Source organism: Poecile atricapillus, chromosome 19 (genome assembly GCF_030490865.1).
Source record: "Poecile atricapillus isolate bPoeAtr1 chromosome 19, bPoeAtr1.hap1, whole genome shotgun sequence".
NCBI classification, from domain to species: domain Eukaryota; kingdom Metazoa; phylum Chordata; class Aves; order Passeriformes; family Paridae; genus Poecile; species Poecile atricapillus.
In genome coordinates, this window is record NC_081267.1 from 9011826 (window position 1) to 9039744 (window position 27919).

At 54.3% G+C, this 27919-nt stretch overlaps 1 pseudogene; it reads right to left on the bottom strand.

Moving 5' to 3' along the window:
* The window catches only part of LOC131586345 (uncharacterized), a 982094-nt pseudogene that overhangs the window by 132093 nt on the left and 822082 nt on the right, over positions 1–27919 (bottom strand).

The window sequence follows — 27919 nt, forward strand, 5'->3', positions numbered from 1 at the left end:
CACACTGGGGACACTCGTAGGGCCTCTCCCCAGTGTGGAGGCGTTTGTGGGTATTGAGGCTGGAGCTGCAGCTGAAGCTTTTCCCACATTCCCCACACTCGTAGGGCCTCTCCCCAGTGTGGATGCGCCGGTGGGTGATGAGGGTGGAATTGTGCTTGAAGCCCTCCCCACAGTCGAGGCAGCGGAAGGGCCTCTCATCTGTGTGAATCCGCTGGTGTACGAGAAGATTGGAGCTGCTGTGAAAGCTCTTCCCACACTCAGGACACTCGTAGGGCCTCTCCCCAGTGTGAATGCGCTGGTGGATGATCAGGTGGGAGCTCCAGCTGAAGCCCTTCCCACATTCCCCACACTCGTAGGCCCATTCCCCAGTGTGGATCATCTGGTGGCAGATCAGGGTATTCCTCTGGCTGAAGCTCTTCCCACACTCCAAGCACTTGTAGGGCTTCTCCCCATCCTGAAGCTCCTCATGGACCAGCAGCTCAGAGCCCTGGCTGGATCTCTGGCCGCCCTCATGGCACAGGGTGGGTCTTTCCTCCTCAGAGCACCCTGGGATGGGTTTGGAGCCCCTTCTCCTGCGGGATCTCAGAAGCTTTTCATCCCCATTGGATTCCTGCACTGTGGAGCTGCTCAAAACAGCCTCTTCCACGAGGTTCTGCAATGGGGATTTGTCCTCCCTGGTCTCCATCCTCAGCTCCTTGTCTGGAGGTGGAAGGACAAGGAGAGGATGGGATTTGCCTCCGTGCCAGAGGGAAGGGGAAGGAGATCCCCCCAGTGCGTCCCCGGCAGGACGGCGTCGGCAGCGGGGTTGTCCTGCAGCCGGGGGCCATGCTGGGCTGGGAGATGGAGCAGGAGAGAGGGGGAAAGGGGCACTGACTTCCTCCTCACCTGCCTGGGTGTCTCGGGTCATCTTCCTCTTTTTTGCAGCCTTCTCATCCATCTGTCCAAGGATTGGGATTAGGAAATCCTGATTTGGGAGAAAACAAGGAATGAGTACATTGAATTTGATGGTCCCTCTGTCCAAGTCCCCGTCTAGAAGTCGCTGGGTATCTGAAGTGTCTTGGTTTGAAAGGAAAGGTGTTTGCTAAGGAACGCCACCATTGAAATTGATAAAAATGTAAGCAACAACCCCCTCTAAATTGTTATAATCTTGATATCAAAGTGCTGTCAGATAAAGATATAGGAATAGAAATAATAGTTCTTTACTAAAGAAAGGAAAATGAAAATGCAGCAGTACAAATGAAAAAAACCCACAAAATCCAACTTGCTGAGAGAGTCAGAATACAACCTGACACCATGTTGGTCAGTGTGCTGGTAGCAGTCCGATTAAACGGTGGTTGCAGTCCTCCTGGAGTGACAGAGGTGGTTGTCTTGAAGCAATGATCCCATAGAAGATTGTAGCTTACCTCTGAAGTTCTGGTGCTGTAGATGGGTCTGGTCTCTCCTCTGGGAATCCAGTGGAGAAAAACTGCCTGTGGTGTTTAGATTCTCAGATTATATCCAGTCAGGAATGCTTGGCTCCTCCCCCTGGGTGGAGCATCTCACAATGGGATGATGTCATTTTATCAGTCCTGCAGTGAGACTCAATGGCCCATTAACAGAAGATATCCCCCTGGAGGGAGGATGGGTGATGAAAGAGATAAAGAACACTGCCCCACCTGGTTTTAACAGCTGGCCCATTAACAGAAGATAACCCCCGGTTATGAGGGATGGGTGATGGAGGAGATAAAGAAAACTGCTTTACCAGGTTTTAACAGATGGTGATAGAATACATACTTTTGGTTACATCTTGCATTGCAACCCAGGACATGAGGTCCATAAAAATTTTGCGCCACAAATATTCAGCCCTGAAAATGCCTCCCAGGAGTTCCCCATCTCTGTTCTCTCCCTTTTGGTGTTATTCTCCCCTTATTCTATAGTTTGGAGCGCAGGGGGTCCAAGGAGTCTCCCCTGCCCCTCTCCAGGCTGTTGAGGGTCCCACAAATCGCGGTGCTCCCCCTCTCTGGGCTCCCCACTTTGGGGTCTTGGGGGTCACAGGGCTCTGCTCCTCCAGGCTGCCTCTGCCGGCAGCCACCACCGGGACGCCACAGTGTCCCCCCAAAGGACATTTTCTACTCAGCTTTGGAGTTCTTCATTCTCCAAACATCCCCCCCAAAAAACCCAACCCAGGAACTCCCCCAAGATACCTGGGCTGAGTTCCCCCTCCCTGGTCATCTCTGGGATGGGGGTGATGATCCCACTGATGGGGGGGCTGTGAATTCAGGGAATGCTCAACTGGGATATACTGGGAGTGACTGAGATCATAGTGGGATAACAAGCACTTGACTGGGATTACTGAGAGTATCTGGGAAGGGCTATGGACATGCTGAGGGCAACTGGGATATACTGGGAGTGTCCGTAACCATACTGGGGATGACTGGGAACACATTGGGAACAATGAGAACCATGGTTGGGACAACTGGGACCTCATGCTAACGACAACTGGGAGCGAGTGGGAGTGACTGGGTCTGCACTGGGGGCAACTGGGCATCACTGAGACCATGCTGGGAGCGGCTGGGATCATCTGGGGTGGGACTCGGACTATACTGGAGGCAACTGGGTGCAACTGGGATCATACTGGGAGCAACAGGGAGCAACTGGATCCATGCTAAGGGCAACTGGCATCCTACTGGGAGCACAGTGGGAGCAGCTGGGCCATGCTGGGCAAGACTGGGACCATATTGGCAGCAACTGGGACTGCACTCAGGGTGACTGGGAGTGGCTGGGAGCAACTGGGATCAGCCTGGAAGCACCTGAGGAGTGACTACGAGCAACTGGGATAGACTGGGAAGAGAGTGAAACCACAGTGCAGGTAAATGGGATCCACACTGGATAATCCTGGGAGCAGCTCTGCCCATGCTGGGGTCATACTGGGATTCTACTGGAAGTAGCTAGGATAATATTGGATGTGATGCAAAAGGGGCTGGCTGTGACTGGAACTGTGCTGGAGGTGACTGGGAGCAACTGGGCCCATCCTGGGAATGATAGGGAGTCACACTGGCCATGACTGGAATCATACTTGGAGGATCTGGGATTGACTGGAACCACACTGGGGGTGACTGGGTACAACAGCTCATACTGGGAGTGACTAAGATTGTAGTGGGAGTGACTGGGATCATCCTGGAAGTATTTTTCTGTAGATCTTCTGTCTTTCTGGTCTCTTTTTATTCTCCTTATTATCCTATGTACCTGAAACATTTTTGGATACCTGAATATTACCAAAAATCTTAAGGGTTAATGGTTTTTAGGTTAAATGAGCTAATTTTGCAAAGTTAATGCTATGGTAAGAGTTTTATGTTCAACTGGATGTTGTATGAAACCCTTTGCGAAAGTACCTTAATCATCTATATTTTAACAGTTAAATTTTGTCTGATTTTGACCTCTTAGCTCAGTTTTTAGAACATGGTGCCAGTATCATGGAGGCTGTGGGTTCAATCCTTGTGTGGGCCATTCACTTAAGAGTTGGACTTGATGGTCCTTGTGAGTCCCTTCCTACCAAGAATGTTCTTTACATCTGTCCACAGTGAGAATATCTGGTTGGTGTTTCTCCTGTGCACCAAACTCAAGCAGAGGAACCTTTGGTTACCACCAGCATTGAAGTGTTCTGGGGTGTTACAGCCCTGCAGGCTCACAGTGGCCTCTTGTGTCCATAAGGCCCCAGAGTGTCCCACTGTCCCCTTGGTTCCATGGGCCCAAGAGTGCCACAATGATCCCCTTGGATCCACAACTTCCCATGGTGTCACACTGGCCTCTTGGTTCCATAAGGATCTGGAGTGTCACACAGGTTTATGGCATTTGTCCTTGCTGCCCCTCACATCCCACTGCCCCACAAAGAGCCCCGAGCCACCCGTGAGGGACAGGCCCTGCTGTGCCAGGCCTGGGCTCAGGGCTTGGCCTTCCTGCTTCCTCCAGCCCAGCCAGGGCTGGCTCAGCATGGCAGTTCCCTGCTCAGAGCCTTTGGCTCCCGGCAATCCTGGCCTCCAGGATCTGCTCTCACCAGTCCCTGGGGAGCCTTTGGCAGTTTCTGCCCTCAGTGGGGCCGGTTGAAGCTCCAAGAGACTTGGAGTTTTGCTTCTGACTCCCTGAGCAGCTTCTTCAGCCTGAAGGAGGGACAAAGGAGGATCAGAGAAAGGAGAAGGAACCATGAGGTCAAGCAGTCCTTGAATTCACAGGTCCCCACCCATGGGATCATCACCCCCCATCCCACAGGTGACCGGGGAGGGGGAGCTCGGTCCACATATCCCGGGGGGTCCTTCTTGGGTTGTGTTTTTCGAGGGGGATGTTTGGAGAATGAAGAACTCCAAAGCTGAGTGGAAAATGCCGCTTGGAGGGATAGTGGAGGGTCCCAGCATCCCTAAGTGGGGAGATAGAAACAGGGGGAACGTTTTGGATTCCTGGCACTCCCAGCAGCCTGAAGAGGTCAGGGACCGAGTAGAGAGGGGAACCCCAGTACACACGTGACCCCCAGCAGCTGGGACAGGGAGGAAGCCCTGAAGACCAAAGGAGAGAGACCAGAGATGGGGAAGTCCTGGGAGGCATTTTCAGGGCTAAGTCTTGGTGTTTGGGAGATTTTTATGGACTCCATGTCCTGGGTTGCAATGCAAGATGTAACCAAAAGTATGTATTCTATCACTATCTGTTAAAACCTGGTGGTGCAGTTTTCTTTATCTCCTCCATCACCCATCCCTCATAACTGGGGGATGTCTTCTGTTAATGGAACAGCTGTTAAAACCAGGTGGGGCAGTGTTCTTTATCTCTTTCATCACCCATCCTCCCTCCAGGGGGATATCTTCTGTTAATGGGCCATTGAGTCTCACTGCAGGACTGATAAAATGACATCATCTCATTGTGAGATGCTCCACCCAGGGGGAGGAGCCAAACATTCCTGACTGGATATAATCAGAGCATCAGAACACCACAGGCAGTCTTTCTCCACTGGATTCCCAGAGGAGAGACCAGACCCATCTACAGCACCGGAACTTCAGAGGTAAGCTACACCCTTCTACAGGACCATTTCTTCAACAGAACCACATCTGCCACTCCAGAAGGACTGCAGCCACCATTTAATCGGACTGCTACCAACACCCTGACCAACAGGGTGTCAGGTTGTATTCTGACTCTCTCAGAGAGTTGTTTTTTTGTTGGTTTTTTTTGTTTTGTACTGCTGCATTTTCATTTTAATTTTTTTAGTAAGAATTATTACTCCTATTCCTATATCTTTATCTGAGAGCACTTTGATATCAAGATTATAATAATTCGGAGGGGGCAGGTTGCTTACATTTTAATATATTTCAGTGTAGGTTTCTGTCTTCCTTAGCAAACACCTTTCCTTTCAAGCCAAGACACCCCAGATGCTCGGGTGACTTCTAGAGAGGGACTTGAACAGAGAGACCTACAAACTCAATGTGCTCATTCCTTGTTTTCTCTCAAACCAGGATTTCCTAATCCCAAACCTTGGCTAGATGGAGTAAAATGCTGCAATGAAGAGGAAGATGCCCCAGGACACCCAGGCAGGTGAGGAGGAAGTCAGTGCCCCTTTCCCCCTCTCTCCTGCTCCATCTCCCAGCCCAGCATGGCCCCCGGCTGCAGGACAACCCCGCTGCCGACGCCGTCCTGCCGGGGACGCACTGGGGGGATCTCCTTCCCCTTCCCTCTGGCACGGAGGCAAATCCCATCCTCTCCTTGTCCTTCCTCCCCCAGACAAGGAGCTGAGGATGGAAACCAGGGAGGAAAAATCCCCACAGCAGAACCTCAGGGAAGAGGCCATTTTGAGTGAATCCACAAGATCCGAATCCAACGGGGAGGAAAAGATTCAGAGATCCCGCAGGAGGAGAGGCTCCAAACCCATCCCTGGGTGCTCTGAGGTGGAAAGACCCACCCTGTGCCAGGAAGGCGGCCGGAGATCCAGCTGGGGCTCTGAGCTGGTGGTCCATGAGCAGGTTCAGGATGGGGAGAAGCCCTACAAGTGCTTGGAGTGTGGGAAGAGCTTCAGCCGGAGCAACAGCCTGATCCGCCACCAGATGATCCACACTGGGGAATGGCCCTACGAGTGTGGGGAATGTGGGAAGGGCTTCAGCTGCAGCTCCCACCTCATCATCCACCAGCGCATCCACACTGGGGAGAGGCCCTATGAGTGTCCCGAGTGTGGGAAGAGGTTTCAGAGGAGCTCCCATCTCCTCGTGCACCAGCGGATTCACACGGATGAGAGGCCCTTCCGCTGCCCTGACTGTGGGGAGGGCTTCAAGAGAAACTCCCACCTCGTCTCTCACCTGCGCATCCACACTGGGGAGAGGCCCTACGAGTGTCCCCAGTGTGGGAAGAGCTTCATCCGCAGCTCTCACTTGACCGGACACAAAAGGAGGCACCAGTAAGGGAAGCCCTGTAAATGCCCCAAGTTCAGGAAGAGCTCTGTCCATGGCTCCAGCTCCAGAGGATCCATGTTGGGAAGGGACATGGTGACCTGCTGATCAATGTTCCCTGTGATCCGTGCTGGGAAGACACCTGTACCTTTTCCTGCCTGTGGCAATGACATGATTTGGGATGAAAGAACATAAGGGTATGGCCATAGCGCTGTCATTATATTCAATCCCATCTCAGGTCATTGCCAGGGACAGGAAAAGGACTCCCTCTCTCTCACCAGAGGGTGTCCTTTCCAGGAAGGAGAAAATACACAGCCAGGAAGAGCCATTTGGTGGTGTTTTAGTTTTCCCTGTAAATAGTTTGTCTTATCCCTTCTGTTATCCAAATTGCTTCTGTTCCTGTTCATTCCTTATCTCGTTGCTGTTCTCAATAAATTGTTCTTTTCCCAGCCTGGGATCTTTGCCTTTTCTGTTTTCCATGGGAGGTGGGAGGGAAGCGAGCAGCATCGCGGTTTGAGCGAGAGCAGAAAATTGAGGAATCCCATTCTTGAATCCCAGCCTATGGAAACCGAGCATCCCAGCTGGTGCCAGGCCTGGTTGCCATGGGCAGCAGCCTTGGGAGCGGGTCCCTGGCTGGGGGCTGCAGGAACCTCTTCCCTCTGGTGCCCAGGGCCAGGAGTGGAGGGAGCGGCTGGAGCTGAGGCGGGCAGGTTTAGGCTGGATGTGAGGAAAAGGTTTTTCCCGCGAGGCTGCTGGGGCACTGAACAGGCTCCCCAGGGAAGGCTCCCAGCTCCAGGGCTGGCTGAGCTCCAGCAGCGTTTGGCCAGCGCTGCCAGGCCCAGGCTGGGATTGTTGGGGTGTCCTGTGCAGGGCCAGCAGTTGGACTGGAGGATCCCCATGGCTCCGTCCCAACTCAGCCAATTCTGTGGCTCTGTGATCCCAGGAGCCTGGGGATGGGACTGCAAATGGTTGCCATGGCAACGGGCTCTGGCTCCAGGCCTGAGCTGGTGTCCATGGCAACCACCCCTGGCATGGGGTCTCCATGGAGCTGCCAAGGGATTGACCATAGCAACAGGGGCTGTGATGGTTGTCATGGAAACAGACCACAGCAGGGAGACAGCTCTGGCCAGGAGCAGCTCCTGAGCACAGCCCAGCAGGGCTGGGGCCCTGCCAGGGCAGCTCAGGGACACGAGCAGGCCCAGACAGAGCTCCCAGGGGCTCAGCACTGGCAGGGGCTGGGGGATGTGCCAGAGGGGGCTGTGTCACAGCAGCACCTCTGTGGCTGTGTCCTGGAGCCCCAGAGCAGCTGTGATGTCAGAAAGGGGCTGTGTGACATCTCCGAGTGGGTTGTGTGAGGTCACAGATGGGGCTGTGACATCACAGAGTTTGTTGTGTGAGGTCACTGAGCAGCTACAGCATCACAGAGGGGATTCTGTGACATCAGAAAGCAGGGTGTGACATCGCAGTGTGGCTGTATGACATCACAGTGTGGGCTGGGTGATATCACTTAGTGGGTTGTGACATCACAGAGAGGACTGTGACACCAGAGGTTAGATGTACAACAACACAGAGAGGGTTGTGACATCACAGAGCAGACTGTGACACCACATGGTTGTGATATGAAATCCTAGAGTGGGCAGTGACATCATAGAAGAGCCATGTGACATCTCAGGACATTGTATGACATCACAGTGCCGACTGTGATATCATAGAGTGAACTATGACATCAAATGTTGCTGTGTGACATCACAGAACGCTATGTGACATCACGAAGTGGTTTTGTGGCATGTAGGAAGAGATGTGACATCACAGAAAGGTGGTGTGACATCCTGGGGCAGGTTGTGTGACACCACTGAGTGGGCTGTGACATCCCAGGTGGCTTTGTGACATCATGAGGTCACTGGGGAGGTCACTCTGTCCTGACCTCCCCTCACAGTTCCCCCCAGAGAAGTCCAACGCTGCCCTTGCAGCAGCCTGTCTGCACAGAAACACTTCCAGGGCTCTCTGCATTTCCCTTCCCTCACTCTTGCCTCACTCACTCACCTCCCAACAACCCACTTGGTGCTTTCAGCTGCAAGGAGTTCAAAGCTTCTCTGTCCTTCAGCAGCTGCTCTAATTCTGCCTTCAGCCAACTCTGGGTTTGTGTTTATTGTAGAACTCCTGTGTGTCTGAAACATTCCTTGTGTGGTTCTGCCTTGGGGAAGGGGAACCTCCTTGGTGGCACCTTGGGTTTGGCACACACTTGAGGAGGGTGTCTGTTTTCCATGGGGAAACTCAGCAGTTTCAGATTGCTACAATACAAGAAGGAAAACCCCTCTTTGCCTGAGTGCAGCCAGTTCTGTGAGCAAAGCAGGTCCCAGGGGAGTGAGGAGAGACAGGATGGGGCTGGGGAATGTGGAGCAAGGTTGTCCCCACTGGGTCAGACCTCAAGGCACAGCTTCTCTGACCTGGCCAGACCTCCTTAGGAGAGACCCTGGATCAATATCCATCACTGAATGCTGCAATCATCTCTGCTCTAAAGAGAACAGGAATAAAAGACACCCTTTAAAATAGGAATTCATATTTCTTAGAAGTTCTTTGAACTATTTCTCCATAATTATTGGAGGAAACTTTCCTAAAACTGCACGAGACCACAGGGAAATCAAGACACAGCCATGGTTTCTCAGAACTTGCTTGATCCTAATGAGCCCCGTGGTGCATTTGGAGCTGAGCCCTTGAATCTTACAGCCTGAGAGGAGATTGTACAAACTTTCCAGGAGTCCAAGTCAGAGGAAAAGCCCAAAGTTTCTCGAAGCAGTAATGGGTGCCACTGAGGTCCATCCCCAACACAGGCTCCTCATGGACTCCTTGGAGGAGAGAACTGGAGGCCAGGATTGCACAAAAATCTCCCAGAAACTCAGTGTGGAAAGGAAAATCCAAAGTAACTGAAAAAGCCCCTGAGTATCATCAGTATTGATGAGCCCCACTGAGTGTCAATGCAAAGCTCCCAAGGGACTCGTTAAAGCAGATAATTGGGGCCAGGATTGCACAAACTTCTCTTAGAGTCTGTATCAAAAGGAGATAGCAAGTATCTTAAAATCATTGAAGTACCTTGAAGCATTAATGAGCCCCACTGAGTGTTGTTACTGACAAAGCCTCTCAAGGGACTAATTACAGCAGATAATTGGAGGCCAGGATTGCACAAACCTCTCAGAGACCCCAAGGCAAAAGCCAAAGTCCTTTGAAAAAGCTGCAGTCCCTGGGAGCATGAAGGAGCCCCCCAGGGCCATTCCTGAGCAAGGCTCCCCAGGGACTCCTTCCAGCAGATCCCTGAGGCCACTGGCATGTGGGCTAGGGGGGATGCTGAGGGCAGGCCAAGGGGGTGACAGTGGCCAGCCTTGCTGGGGCTGTGCCAGGAGGCCCCAGGGCCTCAGGACAAGGTGTCTCCTCACAGCCCTTGCTGGCACAGCATTGGCTGCTGTGGCCCAGGGCACCAAGACTTGGCTTCTCTTTGTCCCCAGCTGTCATCAGTGCCTCCAGTTCTCTGCTCTGCCCGGGGACTGGGGACACTTTCTCAGCCACGTCCGTCATTGGGACCCATTAAAAGCGAAAGAAACTTTGGAGTTGGATTCTGACTTGAAGTTCTTGAGCAGGAACAAAGGTGGGTGAGTCCCAGCAGGACAGTCTACAGGGAATGGCCCAGGTTTGGCTCAAAGCAGCCTCTCCTGACTTGCCACTGTCCTTTGTCCATGAGCAGGTCCCCATGTGCAGCCACAACAAATGTCCAACAGCAGCTCCATCAGCCACTTCCTCCTGCTGGCATTGGCAGACACGCGGCAGCTGCAGCTCCTGCACTTCTGCCTCTTCCTGGGCATCTCCCTGGCTGCCCTCCTGGGCAACGGCCTCATCATCAGCGCCGTAGCCTGCAGCCACCACCTGCACAGCCCCATGTTCTTCTTCCTGCTCAACCTGGCCCTCACTGACCTGGGCTCCATCTGCACCACTGTGCCCAAAGCCATGCACAATTCCCTCTGGGGCACCAGACACATCTCCTACACAGAATGTGCTGCACAGCTCTTTTTTTTTGTTTTCTGTGCTGCAACAGAGTATTTCCTCCTGACCATCATGTGCTACGACCGCTACGTGTCCATCTGCAAACCCCTGCACTATGAGACCCTCCTGGGCAGCAGAGCTTGTGCCCACATGGCAGCAGCTGCCTGGGCCAGTGGCTTTCTCTATTCACTGCTGCACACAGCCAATACATTTTCCCTGCCCCTGTGCCAGGGCAATGCCCTGGGGCAGTTCTTCTGTGAAATCCCACAGATCCTCAAGCTCTCCTGCTCCAATTCCTACACTAGAGAATCTGGGCTCATTGCAGTCAGTGCCTGTTTGCTACTTGGCTGTTTTGTGTTCATTGTTTTCTCCTATGTGCAGATCTTCAGGGCTGTGCTGAGGATCCCCTCTAAGCAGGGACGGCACAAAGCCTTTTCCACCTGCCTCCCTCACATGGCTGTGGTCTCTCTGTTCATCAGCACTATCATGTTTGCTCACCTGAAGCCTCCCTCCATCTCCTCCCCATCCCTGGATCTGGCAGTGTCAGTTCTGTACTCAGTGGTGCCTCCAGCCCTGAACCCCCTCATCTACAGCCTGAGGAACCAGGAGCTCAAGGCTGCACTGTGGACACTGATGACTGGATCATTTCAGAAACATTAAACTGCTGGCCAATTTCTGAAAACTACTTGTAATAAAAATAATCTTTGATATTTATTGTTGGTTTCATTTTGGAGGTTCTTTTTCTTTGTTTTACTTTTCAATGTTGTCCAGAAAGAAATGTCATTGTTTGTGCCATTTCTCATTTTGTTTCTCTTCACCTTCCCTGTGGCCACAGACTGTGTCAATAAGGAGCTGAGGTCTTGGTGGTTTTAAAGGAACTAAAGGATCTCCCAGCAAAGTTTTCTCCAGAGACCCCCCTTTTGCTCCCTTCTCTGGAGCTGCAGCAGCAGTGTCTGTGTGCAGAGCTGGGGGCAGATCAGTGCTGGCACAGCAGCTGTGCCCAGGAGCAGCAGCACTTGGTGTTGCCAGTGCTGCTCCCGTGCCACTGCCCCGCTGCCCTCCTGGCCCTGGTGTTGCTGCAGGGCCTGAGTGCTCTTGGGGCCGGGCACAGCCCTGGGGGTGGCAGTGCCGGGGCTGCAGCAGGGACAGGCCATGGGCACTGCTGGGGCAGCGCTGACGCCTCAGGCCAGGGCCTGGGGGCTCCAGGCTCCTTGCCCAGGCTCTCTCAAGAACACACCCAGGCCAAAGCTCAGCACAGAAAACCCCCGTGAGCAGCCCCAGGGTGGCCGTGGGCAGGCTGGGGGCAAACAGCATGGCTGGGGCTCTGCAAGGTCCCTGGGGGAGATGGGAAGGAGCAGCAGAGCAGGGGCTGATTCATCCCCACTGTGCTGGACACCCCAGGGCAGCGTCCCAGAGCATCCTCATGGAGCTGCCAACAACATCCCCCCTGTGCAGCTCTGGCCTCTCCCCCAGCTCAGAGAGGTGCCGCATCCTTGCAGGCACAGACACGGCAGCACTGGCTCAGGCACCCCTGTTTGCACTGCCCAGAGCAGGCGTCAGCACCCCCATGGTGCTGCTGTGGGGAGAGGAACCTGAGGGAGCACAAATGCCATCAGCCCCTGGGGCCAGGAAGGGCTGAGGGATGGGACGGAAACCATTCAGGGTTGTCGTGGCCTCTGAAGTCACACAGAAAGTTTGTTCCCATGAGCTGTGAGTTTCCTGTGCCACTGCAGATGTTGTTGCTCAGAGCCAGGAAATCCCAACTCTCTGAATCGCACCTGGGATAGGGATTAGTGGAACTGCCAGAATGACGAGGACTGGAATGCTGGTGGAAAAGCCTGCACTTTAATTAACCCAATTTCCTGATGGAAAATAATCCAGAAATTTCATTCCTGGAATTGGAAAAGCAAGGAAATGTTTTTTTAGGCGGTGTCATAGGCACTCCCAGACTGGGGGACTCCCTAATCCATCCTTTCCGGATTGAGGAATGGAAGTTCCTGGGAGGAGCCAGGATTAACAAACACCTCCCTCAGGTGTGTGTTCCAGGATTTTTCTAGGTTCTCCCAGCCCAGGTGAGCCATGTGCAGCATTCCAAAGGGATTGGTTAAAACCAGGAAGGATTTTGTTCCCCGTGGGAATAAAACTGGCTCCAACCCCCCCCGAAAGGCCAAATCCCGATTTTTGCAGCTTTTTCCACCTCCACTGGGTGAACAAAAACTGCTGAGTGCGGTGTCACCCACTGACTGGTCCTTGGGGAGATCTTCTCCTCGCTCCCCGGATGGTCCTAGGAGGGTCCTGGTGTCCCCTTGGATAGCCCTTGCTAAAACGCGAGGGGGTTTCCTCAGGGAAGTGACAGACCCGAGAGTGACTTGCTTTCTGCAGCTGGTGCTGCAGGAGACGCTTCTCCCGGGATCCAGGGAACCAGGGAACCGCTGGCAGAGCTCCCTGTTGGGGCACCACTTGTCGCAGTGAGCGGAGGTGGTCAGGGTGCCGCGACCTTCCCAGGGAAGCGTCTCCTGTGGCACTTCCCCTGGGCGCACAGGCACGCTTGCCTTGCCCCCGTGATTCAGCTGCGAGCCCTTCAAAGGGCTTTTGGAATGGCCGCTGTTCCTCGGGCGCTGCCAAAGAAAAGAGACGGGAGGCACCGTGTGGGGTTCCAAGGAGGTCTTTATTCTTCTCTCCAGAAGGGTCCCAGAGACAACAACTGGCCTGGGCTCAGTGAGAGCAGGGATTATATAGGAAAAGCAGGGGGTGGGGTGGAGCAACAGGGACAATGGTCACAGGATTCAGGGGCAGAACAAGGGGGAAGGGCCAACAGGGTAAAAATAATATGCATACAGGGGGAAAGACATGTTGGGAACCACTTAACCTGTGGCTGTAAAAATAAAAGCTCCCCATCAAGGCCTTTAGCCTCTGGGGGAGAGTGGTAAGTGAAAGCCTCCTATGGGCTCTTCCTCCAGGGGAGAGTGGCTACAGTATTGGCTGCTTCCTCAGCCCCCACAGTTCCCAGTATCTAGTTAACATCTCATAGTTCTTTGCATCATTTGGGTCCAACAAAGGGTTTACAATAGGAAACAACTGGTCCACTGTACCTTGTAAGGCTCCACTAGCAATTTCTCCCTGCACATGTGCTCTGACCATCTTCATCACCAACTCTTTATCTGTTTTCCTTAGCGCTGTCATCATGAAATCACCTCAGTCTGGGTCTCAGTTCTTGACTATTAACTCAAATCTTTTGCCACTTTGCTAGGGTTTTCTCTATAATTATGAACTTCTTCCTGCCAGTTATTCAGGTCACCAGTAGAAAAGGGGATCTTCACCCACACAGCTTCTCCTGTGGGACCCACTACTTGCCTTAAGGGGGTAACTAAAGGCAAAGCTTTCTTGGTTTTATTCCTTGTACATGTTGTCACTGGCATCCCTGAACTTGTCCCCTCACCAGGATTATTCATCTCATTCTCACTTTCATTTAATTGAGGGAGAGGAGTGGTTTCTTGAGGGGGAAGGTAGAGCTGGCCTGGAATAACTTGGCTGTGAGTCTTGGACATCTATAACAGTGTCTTCCTCGCGCTTTTTTGCCAATTTCAAACATCTCTGCCCTAAACTACACGCTGAACAACATCTCTTTATTTTCCACCTGTTATCTCTTTCCAAAGGAAGGACCAAAGTCTCCTGGGGGTCCAAATCAAAGCCATATTCTTGGTGCCACTCAGGTTTATTCTTCAGGGTAAAAAAATGTGTCTGCACATATCACTTGGTCTCATTTGTCTTTTTTTCTTAAAAATAACATCAACTGTAACAGTGGATGATCATTTAAAGTTCCATTAGGCAGTCCATTTTCACCACTTTCTAATTTTTACCAAGCCTACCGTTGGTTATAGTATTTAATCAGATCACTTTGCTTCAAAAAATGACCCTCTGGGATTCCTCCCAAGTCTTTCTAATGTGCTAAAATACATTCTAGTGGACTCTTCGTGCCTTGGACCAGATGTTCCTTGTCTGTGTCACACCTCTGAGTTTGGAATGGCCACCAGCCGGGACGTGTCCCAAGGAGGCCGTGCCAGCTTCTGTGCAAGGCCCCGTTCCCTTCCTGCTGCGGCTGCGTCGGCAGCCCTGGGGGCTCCTTCTGCTGCCCTGAGCCTGCAGAGCAGGGCAGCGTTTGCTGATGGTTTGAGCTGTTCCTAAAGATCCTGTCAGGCTGTCTTAGACACTTTGGGCAAGGGATTCCTTCCAACCTGGGCCACTCAGGGGGGGATGGGGGTGGCCCCAGGGCTGGTGGCAGTGTGTGCAAGGGCCCTTTGTGACATATGGTCACCATGGGATGGAAATGGACAGGGTGTCAGAGGGCCCTTTGTGACATGTGGTGACATAGGAGCTGGCGGTGACAGGGCCACGCCACAGTGCTCGGTGCACGCGACGGGACAGGACGCGCCAGAGCGGTGCTGTGAGGAGCCCCCACACAGCGCACTCGTTTGTGTCTGACCCGGAGCTTTTCTGAGCCGTCATTCCTGCAGGTGACCTCGAGGCCAGACCACAGGAATTGCTGACCTGTGGCCTTGCTGAGGTTTCTCTTCTGCAGGTGCCCTCGAGGGCAGACCGTGGGACTTGGTGACCCGGAGCTTTTCTGAGGCATCGCCCATCCCTGCAGTCGCTGCCCTTGAGACCAGAGCACCATCCTTGACGAGGAGCCTCCTGTCCTTGTGGCAGGAGCCTTCAAGACCCGAGTGCAGGACTTGCTGTCCTGCAGTCTTGCCAGGACTTCAGTCTTGCAGGCGCCTTCCAGGCACGACTGCAGGACTTGGTGACTTGGAGCTTTACCGAGCCATCCCTCCTGCAAGTACCATCAATCCAGTCACTGTCATGGAGCAGCGACCCCCAAGAGTGCCCAAGTTGGCCTGGGTGGAGGAGGAGGAAGAAGAAGGCCCTGGAGATGCCCCAGCACAGGAGACTGAAGAGGTGCAGCACTTCCAGCCACTGCAGGAGGGTGAGTGGCAGAGCTGGGCCAGCTTGGCCACATCCCATCCCATCCCATCACGTCCTGTCCCTTTCCGTTCCCTCCCGCCCCTTCCTGTCCTCTGGGGATGTGCCCACAGAAAGGATGGAAGAAGGCCTGGGGCTACCCCCCCAGCAGTGGCCACACTCCATCCCCTGGGGCATCCCAGGGCTGTCCCTGCCTGGGGAGTGCAGGGCTGGGCTGTGTTCTCCAGCCTCTCCCACAGCCCCTCAGCTCTGGCTGCTCTTTGACAGATGCAGCCATGAACGGGACACAAGAGCAGGACCTTGCCGGTGGCCTCTTCCACAGAACAGCGCAGGTACCTGCAGCCATCCCCACCTGGGCTGGGCCTGCTGGCACTGCTCAGCCCCCCAGCACCATGCTTGGAGCTCTCCATGCAATATCCCTCTCTTCCCACCCTTCCTTCTCCTGCCTGACTTTCAAATTCATCAAGTGCATTTGGCAGGAAGAGACCAGTGCCATGGGCACGGGGTCCATGGAAAACGGTGATGTCTACACCACCGACACCAGTGCTGCCATGCTGGAATTGATTTTGGAGGAGGGTGTTTCCATTCCAGAGCAAGTAAGCAGCCTGTGGCCAGGGTTTGATCCTCCAGGGATCGCTTGGCCTCCCAAGCCATGCCTGCTGATCACTCTAAGCCTTTGAGGCCATTGCAGCGTGGTGAGAAGGGAAGCACTTCTCTGGGGAAGCTGGGGACATTCCTGACTCCCTGTGGCAGCTTTCCAAGTCTCCCTGTGCCTTCTCCAGGTGCCTGCCATGGTGAGGTACATCCACCAGTGGCTCATGGCCAATGAGTCTGCTGAGCACAGGCTGGGCAGGACACTGCTGGATCTCACTGAGGCACAGCCTGCTGATGTGGTCATTGCTCTCCTGCGTGTGGCCCCAACGTGTGACAGGTACGGGGCCCACGTGCCCAGAGGGCTCAGGGCTCCCCAGCCCATCAGCCTGCACAGCCTGGCCCAGGTGTCTGACCAACAGAGAGTTCCAGGGCCCTCTGGCTGCTCCCTTTCCCAGCCCTGCTACATCGGCCCCTGAGCCTGCTGCCATGCCATGCCCCCTCAGGGCCCTGTCCCCGCAGGGCTGGGCTGCCTGGGTGCTGCTGCTGGTGAGGGGCAGTGGGCAGAGGCAGAGCTGGCAGCCAGTTCCCCCCCCCCAATGCTGCCCAGGCCACGGGGATGTGTCTGAGACCCCCGTGAGACAGAGCTGTCACCCCACAGAGCTGCCATGACCATGTGGAAGACGGTCATGTGCTCGAGCAGGACTGTGGAGCCAGTGGTGCAGATACTCCTTGATGTGCTGGGGAACTGGCCAGAGCACAGCACGTGCACCTCCGATGGGGACAACACGGGTGTCTTTGCCCTGGCTGTGAGTTTCTGCAACTGGCCTTTGCTCACCCCATGGCCAGCCGTGTCTTCAGCAGCTCTGTTTCCTCCTTCCCCCACTGCATCTCCCTGCCTCAGGCACCGGGCTGAAACCTGGCCTAGGGGCAGCTTCAGGGGCACCAGGCCCGATGCTCCCCCTGTGTCTCCCCCAGCCTCTCCCTGCCACGCTCAGGCCCTGCCACAGAGACACCTCGGCACTGAGCTCTGTCTCAGGGTGCTTTGTCCTCTGCAGGCAACTGTGGTGATGTGGAAGTTCCTTCAGGTGCCCTGTGTCCCACGTGTAGTGAATGGGTATTTCCCCCACCTCTTTGTGCATCTGCTCTTCCAAGTGTTCTTCAGCACTTTGGATATGCCAGAGGAAGTTGATACCTTCTGGAAGAGATGCCAGAAGCAACACGGCCTTGCCACCAGCCCCAGCAGGTGCTCCATCCCAGTCCTCCTGTCCCTGCCATGTCCCCATGGCAGGAGCCCGTGCTCCCAGCGTGACGTGGGCCTTGCTGTGCACACAGGTTTGCAGTGCAGACCCTGAAGTCCCTGCTCTGCCTTCTCCGGTGTGACCATGTGGTTCTGGAAGTGGAACGCAAGTGTGGCTGGGACACGCTGCTCTGTGCTGACACCCACCACTATGCCGTGGGTCTGCTGGCCAGGTGAGACCCCCTTCTCCCCACTGCCTCTGGCATTTGTGCCCTGTGTGTCCAGGTGACCCACACCATCCCAGTGGTTGTGGGCACCAAGGAACAACCAAGGAGACTTCAAAAGGCTGGGAGAGGAGGGTGCCCCAGAGCTGCCACCTCCCCAAGGGCCCACGTCCCCTTGCAGGCTGGTGGGGAAAGATCAGCCCTCTGTGAGTCATTCCTGGGAGAGCTTTACTGCTGCTGGCTCAGAGTTTTGCTTCATTTTTCCTCCATTCAGAGAAATGTGCTCTTCATCTGTACACTTGTGTTCCGGGGTAGCATTCTACCTGCTCAGCCTGCTCAGCAAAGAGATGCCATTCTGGGATTTTGCTGCCCTGGCATTCCTTGTAGAGGTGAGCCTGAAGGCCAGCTGCTTTCCAGCTCTCTGCCCTCTCACAGCTGCAGCTGCCTGGGATTTGGCTGCCCATGCTCTGTGCTGCTGCCAGGGCCCAGCTCTGTGTGGTTCCGGCCTCCTGCCAGCCAGCTCCCCTGTCACTGCCCTGTGCCTTTCAGGTCCTGGAGTGCCTGGACTTGACTGAATGCACTGACAGCATCCTGGACATCCTGTCAAGCCATCTGCAGAGCGAGTGCAGGGAGAGGCAACGCTTGGCACTCAGAGGCCTCCTAGTGCTTGGCAAGAATCCCCTGATGGTGAGAAGGGGGCAGTGGCTGAAGCCATGCGGGCAGCGTAGGGATGGGGAACGCAGTCCCTGGGCTTAGCTGAGCTTCAGACACTGAGGCAGCTGCTCCCAGCTCTCCTGCCTCCCGGCTCAGCTGCCTGAGTGCTTTAGGACCAGCCTTTGGCCTCTGGGCCCTGCAGCAGCAGGGTGGGGTTTCACAGACTTCTCTTCCCCACAGGCCAAGAAAATGTGGAGCCTGACTGAAAACCTGCTGGAGCTCCTGCAGGAAAATGATAGTGACGTGGTCAGGATGACCATGGTTCTACTCAAATATTTGTTCCTGTATAATAGTGCCCCGATAGCCATCCCCATAGCCCGGCAGCTGGCTGAGGTGCTCCTGCCACTGTTTGACAATGTAAGGTTCTGTGCCCTCAGCCACGGCCACTGGGTGCTGCCCAGACACTTTGTGCCCTGTGTATTCACAGGCCAGACTGGAGGGGGCCTGAAGCACCCAGTGCTGAAGTCTTTTTTCCTTCCTTTCATACAGGATGATAGCCAGGTGCAGCTGTGCTCCATGTTTGTATTTAAAAAGATGATAGATTTATTAATGGAAGAGGGAAGAAAGGCCCTGAAGTCATACGTGTGCCAGAGCCTGCTCCCACTCTTCTTCCACTGCCATGAGCAGAACCAGCATGTGGCAGAGGTGAGGACACCTGGGCTGCCGGTGGCACCCTGGGAGAGGGCTCGGCTGCCTCCTGCCCTGGCACCTCCAGGCCTTGGCACACGAATGCGGGTCCTGTGCCTGGGTTTGTGGGGCCATCTCCAGTCTCTGCTGCTCTCCAGGTGTCCCAGGAAACGCTGCATTCTTCAGCCAGATTCCTGAAGAGGAGAGATATTGAACAGATGCTGCAGCTGGATAAGAAACTCTGGAAGTTCAGCGAAGGCCTGGTAAGGACGGCCTGGACGGCCCAGCCTCAGCCTGGAGAAGCTCCCTGTCCCCGGTGCCCAGTGTGTGGGGCTGGCAGCTGCGCCCCTGCCCGGTGCTGCACCCGGGAGCAGCACGGCTTCTTCTCCAGGCTCCTGTGGCCCCGAGCCGGGTGCCGATGGAGCCCCGGCCCACTGGGGCTGCGGGCCGGGGCGGCACCGCGGCTCCCCGGGCAGCAGCCGGCCCTCTGCCCCCTCCAGAGCCCGGCGCCAGCGGCTGCTGGCCGGGCCTCAGGGCTGGGCGGGCACGGGAGGCCGGGGCTGGCCGCAGGCAGTGCCCGGCCGAGGGGCAGAGCCCGCACCAACCCTTCCCTCCTGCCGCTCTCTGCAGCTGGCACAGGACAGGAACCGAGCGGCCGAGCAGCTGCGCCGGGCCCTGCCGTACCTGCAGAGCCCACAGGAGCCCCTGCGAGAGGCGGCCATCAGGTTCATCGGTGAGCCACGAACCCGGGCTCCCTCCCCGCCCCGCCGCAGCTCGGCCCCGGCCCCGGCTGCTGCCCCGGCAGCGGCACCCGGGCCCGGCGCCCTGGAGCCCCGGCTGCCCTCGGGGCTGCTGCCGGCCTCTGGCAGCCGTGCCCTTGGGCTGAGTCAGGATGCGGCAAGGGCCCGGGCTGAGCCCTGCCGGGGCGGGAGGCCGTGTGGCCACAGGGCTGGCAGCGCCGCTGGCAGGGAGCTGTGCCGCCGGGGCCCTGACAGGCTCTGTGTTCCCAGGGATGGCCGGGCAGCACCTGAGGGGGCAGAAGAAAGAGATGCTGCTCATTTGTGAGGGTGAGTGAGGGCAGCGGGCTGTCAGCGGGGCTGTCGGGGGGAGCTGCAAGCCCTGGCCTGGCTGTGGAGGGCTCTGCTCCCTGTGTGGATGAGGGGCGGTGTGGGCAGAGCACACCGAGATTTCAGGGGCACGTGGGGCATTCGTGGCCGCAGCTTCGGGCTGATCCCCTCGGTCCCTGCTCCCTGCTGGCCATGGCAAGAGCCGGCTGGGATGGCCCTGGCAGGGGGCTCTCCGTGGGCCCCCGCAGGTCTGGGATCTGACCGTGGCTCTGTCCGTCTCTCTTCCAGCCCTTGAAGACACAGCATGTGACAGCAGCCTGGAGGTTGGAAGCCTGGCACTTCAGACTTTGTGCCTTCTCAGGGCAGGAGACCACGCTCCGATCTCCACCTTCAAGAGGCTGCGAGATCAGCTCCGCAGGGCATGGAGGTCACGGCCTCGTCTGTCGGGCCTCAGCTGGCTGCGCTGCTGGAGCTCTGCAGAGAGCTGATCTGGGAGGCTGTGTCTGCTGGGGCCACATGAGCAGCCAGCAGGGATGTTTTTTCCTTCAAGATTGTTCTTTTGTTTTGCTTTAGTATGTAAATAATATAAGATATGTTATAATAGACAGACTCCCAGGACCTTTATTTTGCTGCCCAGGGTGTGCGGGGCATAGGGGAAGAGGGGGAAAAGGGGGCTTGTGCTCTGCAAGCTGCCCAGGCATGCAGTGGTGCAGGGAAAATGGCCAGAAACCCCTTGGCCTTTGGTGGTTCTGCTGAAGCCACAAGCCCTGTCCCAGCCAGGAAGTGCCCTCTGTGTCCTGCTGCCTGTGTTGCTGCCTGGATTGCTGAGGGCTCTGTCATGATCCGCTAACACCGGCGGGAATCATGAGAGATTCGTTTGATCTCCCAGTGCAAAAGGACACAAAGGGATTTAAGTTTAAATCACAGTAATAGTGCACTTTTATTTTAGTGCCAACAACAGGAGTTATAGCTGCTATGGTTTTTTGAAGGAAAATTTCTGTAGGTTTATGTGATTCTGGAAGGGCTCAAATTAAAGGGGTCATCATTTCACAGGTAATTGCATTGGTGATTCATAGCCAGTAGTTAATTTTCTGTCATGTATCATTTGCAAGCAGGCAGCTTTGTGCATGTCTTCCAGTAGTTGGTCAGGAGTACCAACTATAGCTACAGGGTCTCCCCTTTCCAATGGATGAAGCCCTGCTGCCCAATGAGCTGCGTGCTGAGTTAGGGACCACGGGTTACATCTGTCTCCTGCTGTTGAGAAGACCCCATGTCCCCAGTACCCACTGGCTTCTTGTTCTGTCGGTCAAATCTGATCTCCTCCGGTGAGAGATGCAGTATGTGTTCTGTCTCTGACTCGTGAGGGAGACGCCCGTACTCCTTTTTCAGCTCAGCCAATTCAGCAGCAGTGTACGGGATTTCTTTAGTGGTTGTATGCAAATCAAGATCTTCATCATTGATATGATTATATTCTGTTTTAATGAAAGGTTTCAAGCTAGGACAGCAGTGCTCCCCACAATTTTTCATCAGTTAGTTCTTTCTGAGGGTAAATTTGATTAATGAGAAGGGTTTCCCTCTCCACTGTTTCTTTGGTGAGTAAGCATTCTTTGAATTTTTAACCCATTCCTCTCTTTGGGCCACTGGCAAGAGATGGATCCTATTCCTTTCTTCATCTAATTGTTTTTGCAAAATTTCAACTGGGTTTCGAAAGGAGTCCATTCTAGTTCTTTCCTCACCTTTTTGCTTAAAACAAGTTTCTCTAGCTGCTGTAAGACAAGCGCCCAAAACTGAGCAGAGTATATATTTTTGCCGAGTAAAAGCCTTTGGAACCCATACTGGAGGTCTCCTCCTCATCCTTGTCTCCACCGTGCGCCTACCAATATCCTTGTGACGTGGAGCATTTGCTCTAAGCCACACCTTGGGTCACCCCACTCCCGAGTGTCACGATCCCCTAACACAAGTGGGAGTTGTGAGAGGTTCGTTTGATCTCAGAGTGCAAAAAGGACACCAAGGGATTTCAGTTTAAATCACAACAGCACTAATGCACCTTTATTTTAGTGCCAGCAACAAAGGTTATGCAATAGAGGAGAGAGAGAGAGAGAGAGATGGAGAGAGGGATAAAGAGGCAAAATGCAAAGAGAATAAAAGTGGGGGGTTATAGCTACCAATGGACAAGACAGGGTCGCTGGTGTCTTCTTCCATGGGGAGATCTCTCTTGAAGAAACTAACTTGGAAAAGTCATTTTTACAGTCTGTTTCAAAGCAAGGGGCAGCTGGCCAAGAGGTGGGGAAATTCCTCGGCTGTTGTGATGAGCCCCCTTGCTCTGGGAAGCAGGTGTAAGGTACAGAACAGGCCGCTCCTTACAAGTCCCTGCTCAGCAGCAGGAATGAAGGCAGTGTACCTTGAGAGCACAACAAGCACACCTGCAAACCATCACCTGGCAAGCTTCCACCTCAACCAGGCCAGAACCCCTGCACAAATTCCCTCAGGGTCTTCAGGGTCTTGGTCTCTGTTTTTGCAATGGTTGTGAGGCAGATGAGGGTAACTTCAGACTGTCTCTTACACCCTAGTAACCCCAAATGACACCAATGACCCCAAATCACCACAAATAACCCCAAATTACTCTAAAGGACCCCTCTGACCCCACACCTGATCCCAAATGACCCTTCTGGCCCCACACTTGACCCCACAGGACACAGACATTTACCCCCTGCTGAGCTTGGTCCTAAACAACCCCAAATGCTTCAAAAACCTCCAAAATTTGACCCTGGGAACTTCCTGGATGAGCAGGGTCTGTTCCAGCACAACAAGGCCTTTGTGCCCTTCTCGGCCAGTGGGCACCCCAAAAATCCCATAAATCCTTGGGGTGGGGTCCTAAATCCTTCTGGAATCCCCAAAATCCCCAAATTCCTTTGTGGTGGGGCCCTACATCCTTTTGGAATCCCAAAATTCCTCGGGGTGGGGACCCCAGACCCATTTGGGACCCCCACCCCTGAAACCCCCAGACCATTTTTGGACCCCAATCCCAAAGCTCCCAGACCCTTTAGAGACCCCCCAGTCTCTTTTTGGGGTAGCCCAGACCCTTTTGGGACCCCAGACCCTTTTGAGACCCCCAGCCCCTTTGGGACCCCCGACCCTTTAGAGATCCCCAGACCCTTTTGGGACCCCCGACCCTTTGGGGTGGGGCGGTGCTGACGCCCCCTCCCCACAGGGCAGTGGCTGTGCCTGGGGGAGGCGCTGGCGCGGGCAGAGCTGTTCCTGTTCCTGACCTCGCTGCTGCAGCGCCTGCGGCCGCGACCCCCGGCACCCCCCGAGGAGCTGCCCACGGCCCCCCTGGAGAGCGGCTTCGCCAACATCGTGCCCCGCTTCCAGCCCCTCCTGCTGCCCCAATGAGACCCCCCCAAATTCCAGACTGCTCCCCAAATTCAGGAACTGCCCCAGGATCGGGACCCTTCCCCATGGCTGGAAAATCTCCCCCCAGATCCTCCCCAGATTCCACTCCCAACATCCCCCCCGCTTCCAGCTCAGAATGGGGCTCTGATGAGACCTCTCCTCCAATCCCACCCCTGAGATGCCTCCCCATCGCTGGAAAATCCCCCTAAATCCACCCCAAACCCCGCCCCAAAATGGGGAATCCCCCCTGAGACCCCCCCCAAATTCAGGCCTCCCCAAAATGCCCCTTCTCAATGGGATCAGGACCCCTCCCCATCAATGGAAATTCCCCCAAAACCCAAAAAATTCTCCCCAAATCCCCTTCCCAAAATCAGAACCCCTCCACGACGTCTGAATTTCCCCCCAAAACCACCAAATGCCTCCCCAAAAATACCAAAATTCCTCACAAATCACCCCAAAACCCCCAAAACCCCCATGCTCCCCCCAAAGTCCCAAATCCACCCAAGACTCAAAATCCCACCCCAAAACTCCAAATTTCCTCCCAACCCCAAATTTCCCCTCAAAACCCCAGAATTCATGAAAACCCCCAAAATTTCCCCACCCCCCCAAATTTCCCCCAAAAGCACCAAATTTTCCCCCCAAACCCCAATTTCTTTCCCAAAACCCCAAATCCTCCCCCTAAGAAACCCAGAGTTCTCCCCAAAACCCCAAATTTCTCCCCCAAGCACCCAAATGTTACAAAAAAATCCCAAATTTCTGCCCTAAAACCCCAAAATTCCTCCCAGGACCTCCGAAGTTTACCCCCAAAACCCCAAATTTCCCTCCAAACCCCCAAATTCCTCCCAAATTCCCCCCAAAAACTGGGAGAACCTCCCAAAAAAATAGCAGCCCCTCTTCAAAACCCCCCCAAAATCACAAATCCCTCCCCAAGAATAAACAAAAAAGCTGAGAACGTATATTTTTTTATTTCATATTTTTCACACCTTGGGCAGGGGTGTAGGGGGGGAAATCCCAGAATTCTCAGGATTTTTCACATTCTTTTGGAGAGAGGGGGTCTTCCCAACTTTTCCAGCAGCCCCCCAGGCAACAGCTCCTCAAAATTCCTGCCCCTCAGTCCCCCCAAATTAAGTGCACATAAATAAAAAAGAGGAAAAAAAAAAAAAAAAAAAAAGGGAAAAGGGTAAAAAAGAAAAATAACAGAAAAAAAAAAGACACCCTCACCCCAATTTGGGGGGAGGGGGATGAAGGTAAAATTGCGGGAGGAATCGAACCCCCAGAAAAAAATTAAGGGACCACTAAAAAAATTGGGGGAACCACCACAAAAAAGCTCATTTTGAAAAATTCTAAAACCATTAAATAAATGGCAAAGAGGCAAAAAACCTGAAAATTTGGGGAGGAACCCCCCAAAAATGTGTCAAAAATGGGGAATTCCCCCTTGAATCCAAGGGATTTGGGGGAATTTTTTTTTCCCAAAAGCTGTGGGTTTTTGAGGGTGGCAGGGGAGGAGAGACTCCCTGCAAATTCCTGGGGGTGTCCTCGAGATCCAGCGAAGGCACCTGGTCCTGGAGGGAGACAGAAGGGCCATTTTAGAAAAATTAAGGGAATTTTGAGGGATTTGGGCAAATTTTAGGGAATTTTGGGATTTTTTGTGGTCTCGGGGGGGTCTCAATTTTGCGGGGTCTTGCGTTCCGGGGCTGCAGGATCATGTCCAGGGAGGCCACAGTTACCAGGAACAGGCATGGGACACCAACGAGACGGGATTCTGCTTAGGAAAACATTTATTCAGCTCAGGAACAAACTCAGATCCAGAGACAGCCCCAAACAGAGGCAGGGAGATGGGGTTTGAGAACCAGGGTGGAGTTCAAGGTCAGGGACCACTGGGAACACAGCAAGGGAGAAACCCCAGGGGCCCAAACCCAATCAGAAATCCCTGGGCTGCCACCCCACGAGGGGTCCAGGGTGGAGTTTCTTCCTGGGCTCACAGAGCCCATCCTCTGAGGCAGAGGGATGGAATTCCCTCTTGCCCACACCTCTCACTTTAACTAAACTAAATCTCTGCCTCCCTGGGTGGGGGAATCTTACACAAAAACTCACTCAGTAATGGGCTCCTGCTCCATTCATCATCCCCAAACTTTGGCTGTCTCATTGCAGACCCCACCCCACCTTCTCAATCCCAACCTCAACCCATCCCATCCCTGCTGGATATCAAGACCCCCTTCCCAAGCCCTATTTCCCCCATTTCACACCTCCCAAACTCCATCCCACCCATCCTGCCCCACCCAATGCCCATCTCACCCCTCCTGATTTGCATCCCACTTCACCCAATCCCCTTCCAACCCCATTCCACCTGATGCCTTCAGAAGGCTGACCTAGAACAGAGGCTGGACAGAGTTAAGTATAAAGTTTATTAGAAGAATTTAAATACACCATGGGCAGTACAAGAGCCAGGCCAGGGCTACAGCCAAGATAGACCAGAAATGGTCACAAAAATGGACAAGTGATCACAAGGTCTCACATTTTTAGAAGTTTAGGTCCATCTGCATATTTGGGTTCATTGTCCAGTTACAGCTTCAGATGATGAAGTCCCATCCTTCTTGTTTTCTCTCTTCAGTCCACCCTTGTTTATGCTTTTGGGCCTGGAACTTGTAACAACTGTCCTTGGTATCAAGCTAGAAAAGGAATTGTTTTGTCTACCTACTCTGTGAAGAGAGCTCACTAACACATAATATGAACTACAAACCTAGGCAGTGTAGAATATGAAAAATATGAAAGCTAAAACTTAAGGCAACACACCCTGAGGGGCTGTGGAATTGAATAATTTTGGAGAGGTACTGAGTTGGATTCAGTGACATTGAGTGGTTTTGAGGTGAAAGATTGAACCCTCTTGTCTCTTTGAGTGCCAAGAAATGGAGACAACTCCACCAAATAACCCCACAACCCCCAAATACTCCCAAGTATCTCCCAGATTCCCTTGAAGCACTAGTAAAATGTGAGGTTTTAGATACCTTTGATGAATTTGTTGATTTTTACCATTATTTCTCTGTTCTAAATAGATAAAGATGAATTAAAAGATAATTGAAACCAAAATAAAATGACCTCCAGCCCACTGTGTTCCCAACGCAGATCACTGGGAACGTGGGTCATCAGGTCCTGCCCAACGTGGGTCCTCTGATGGGGGATGGAGCTGGAGCAGCGCACGAAGCTCTTCCTGCACTTGGGGCACTCGCAGGGCCTCCCTTACCGGTGCTTCTGTTGGTGTCGGGTCAAGGTAGATCTCTGGCTGAAGCTCTTCCCACATTGGGGACACTCACAGGGCCTCTCCCCAGTGTGGATGCGCCGGTGCCTGATGAGGTTGGAGTTTCGCTTGAAGCCCTTCCTGCAGTCAGGGCAGCGGAAGGGCCTCTCATCCGTGTGAATCTGCTGGTGCCTGAGGAGATGGGAGCTGGTCTGAAACCTCTTCCCACACTCAGGACACTCGTAGGGCCTCTCCCCAGTGTGGATCATCTGGTGGATGGTCAGTTGGGACCTCCATCTGAAGGTCATCCCACACTCCCCACACTCATAGGGTCTCTCCCCAGTGTGGGTCCTCTGATGGAAGATCAGGCTCTTGCTGTGGCTAAAACTCTTCCCACATTCCCCACACTCGTACGGTCTCTCCCCAGTGTGGGTCCTCTGGTGGATGGTCAGGGAGGAGCTGTTTCTGAAGCTCTTCCCACATTCCCCACACTCGTAGGGCCTCTCCCCAGTGTGGATGCGCCGGTGGGTGATGAGGGTGGAGTTTTGCTTGAAGCCCTCCCCACAGTCGGGGCAGCGGAAGGGCCTCTCATCTGTGTGAATCCGCTGGTGCTGGAGGAGATGGGAGCTCCTCTGAAACCTCTTCCCACACTCAGGACACTCGTAGGGCCTCTCCCCAGTGTGGATGCGCTGGTGGATGGTGAGTTCAGAGCTGCAGCTGAAGCCCTTCCTACATTCCCTACACTGATAGGCCCATTCCCCAGTGTGGATCATCCGGTGGCGGAGCAGTTTGGTGCTCTGGCTGAAGCTCTTCCCACACTCCAAGCACTTGTACGGCTTCTCCCCATCCTGAAGCTGCTCATGGACCACCAGCTCAGAGCCCTGGCTGGATCTCCGGCCGCCTTCCCGGCACAGGGTGGGTCTTTCCTCCTCAGAGCACCCTGGGATGGGTTTGGAGCCCCTCCTCCTGCGGGATCTCCGGGGCTTTTCTTCCCTGTTGGATTCCTGCACTGTGGAACTGCTCAAATCGGCCTCTTCCAAGAGGTTCTGCTGCAGGGATTTTTCCTCCCTGGTTTCCATCCTCAGCTCCTTGTCTGGGGGAGGAAGGACAAGGAGAGGATGGGATTTGCCTCCGTGCCAGAGGGAAGGGGAAGGAGATCCCCCCAGCGCGTCCCCGGAAGGACGGCGTCGGCAGCGGGGTTGTCCTGCAGCCGGGGGCCAGGCTGGGCTGGGAGATGGAGCAGGAGAGAGGGGGAAAGGGGCACTGACTTCCTCCTCACCGGCCTGGGTGTCCTGGGGCATCTTCCTCTTCCTCACAGCAGCCTCCTCCTCCATCCAGCCAAGGTTTGGGAATGAGAGATCCTGGTTTGGGGAAAAATATAATGCACGAGCACATTGGGTTAGGGTGCTCCTCCTGCCCAA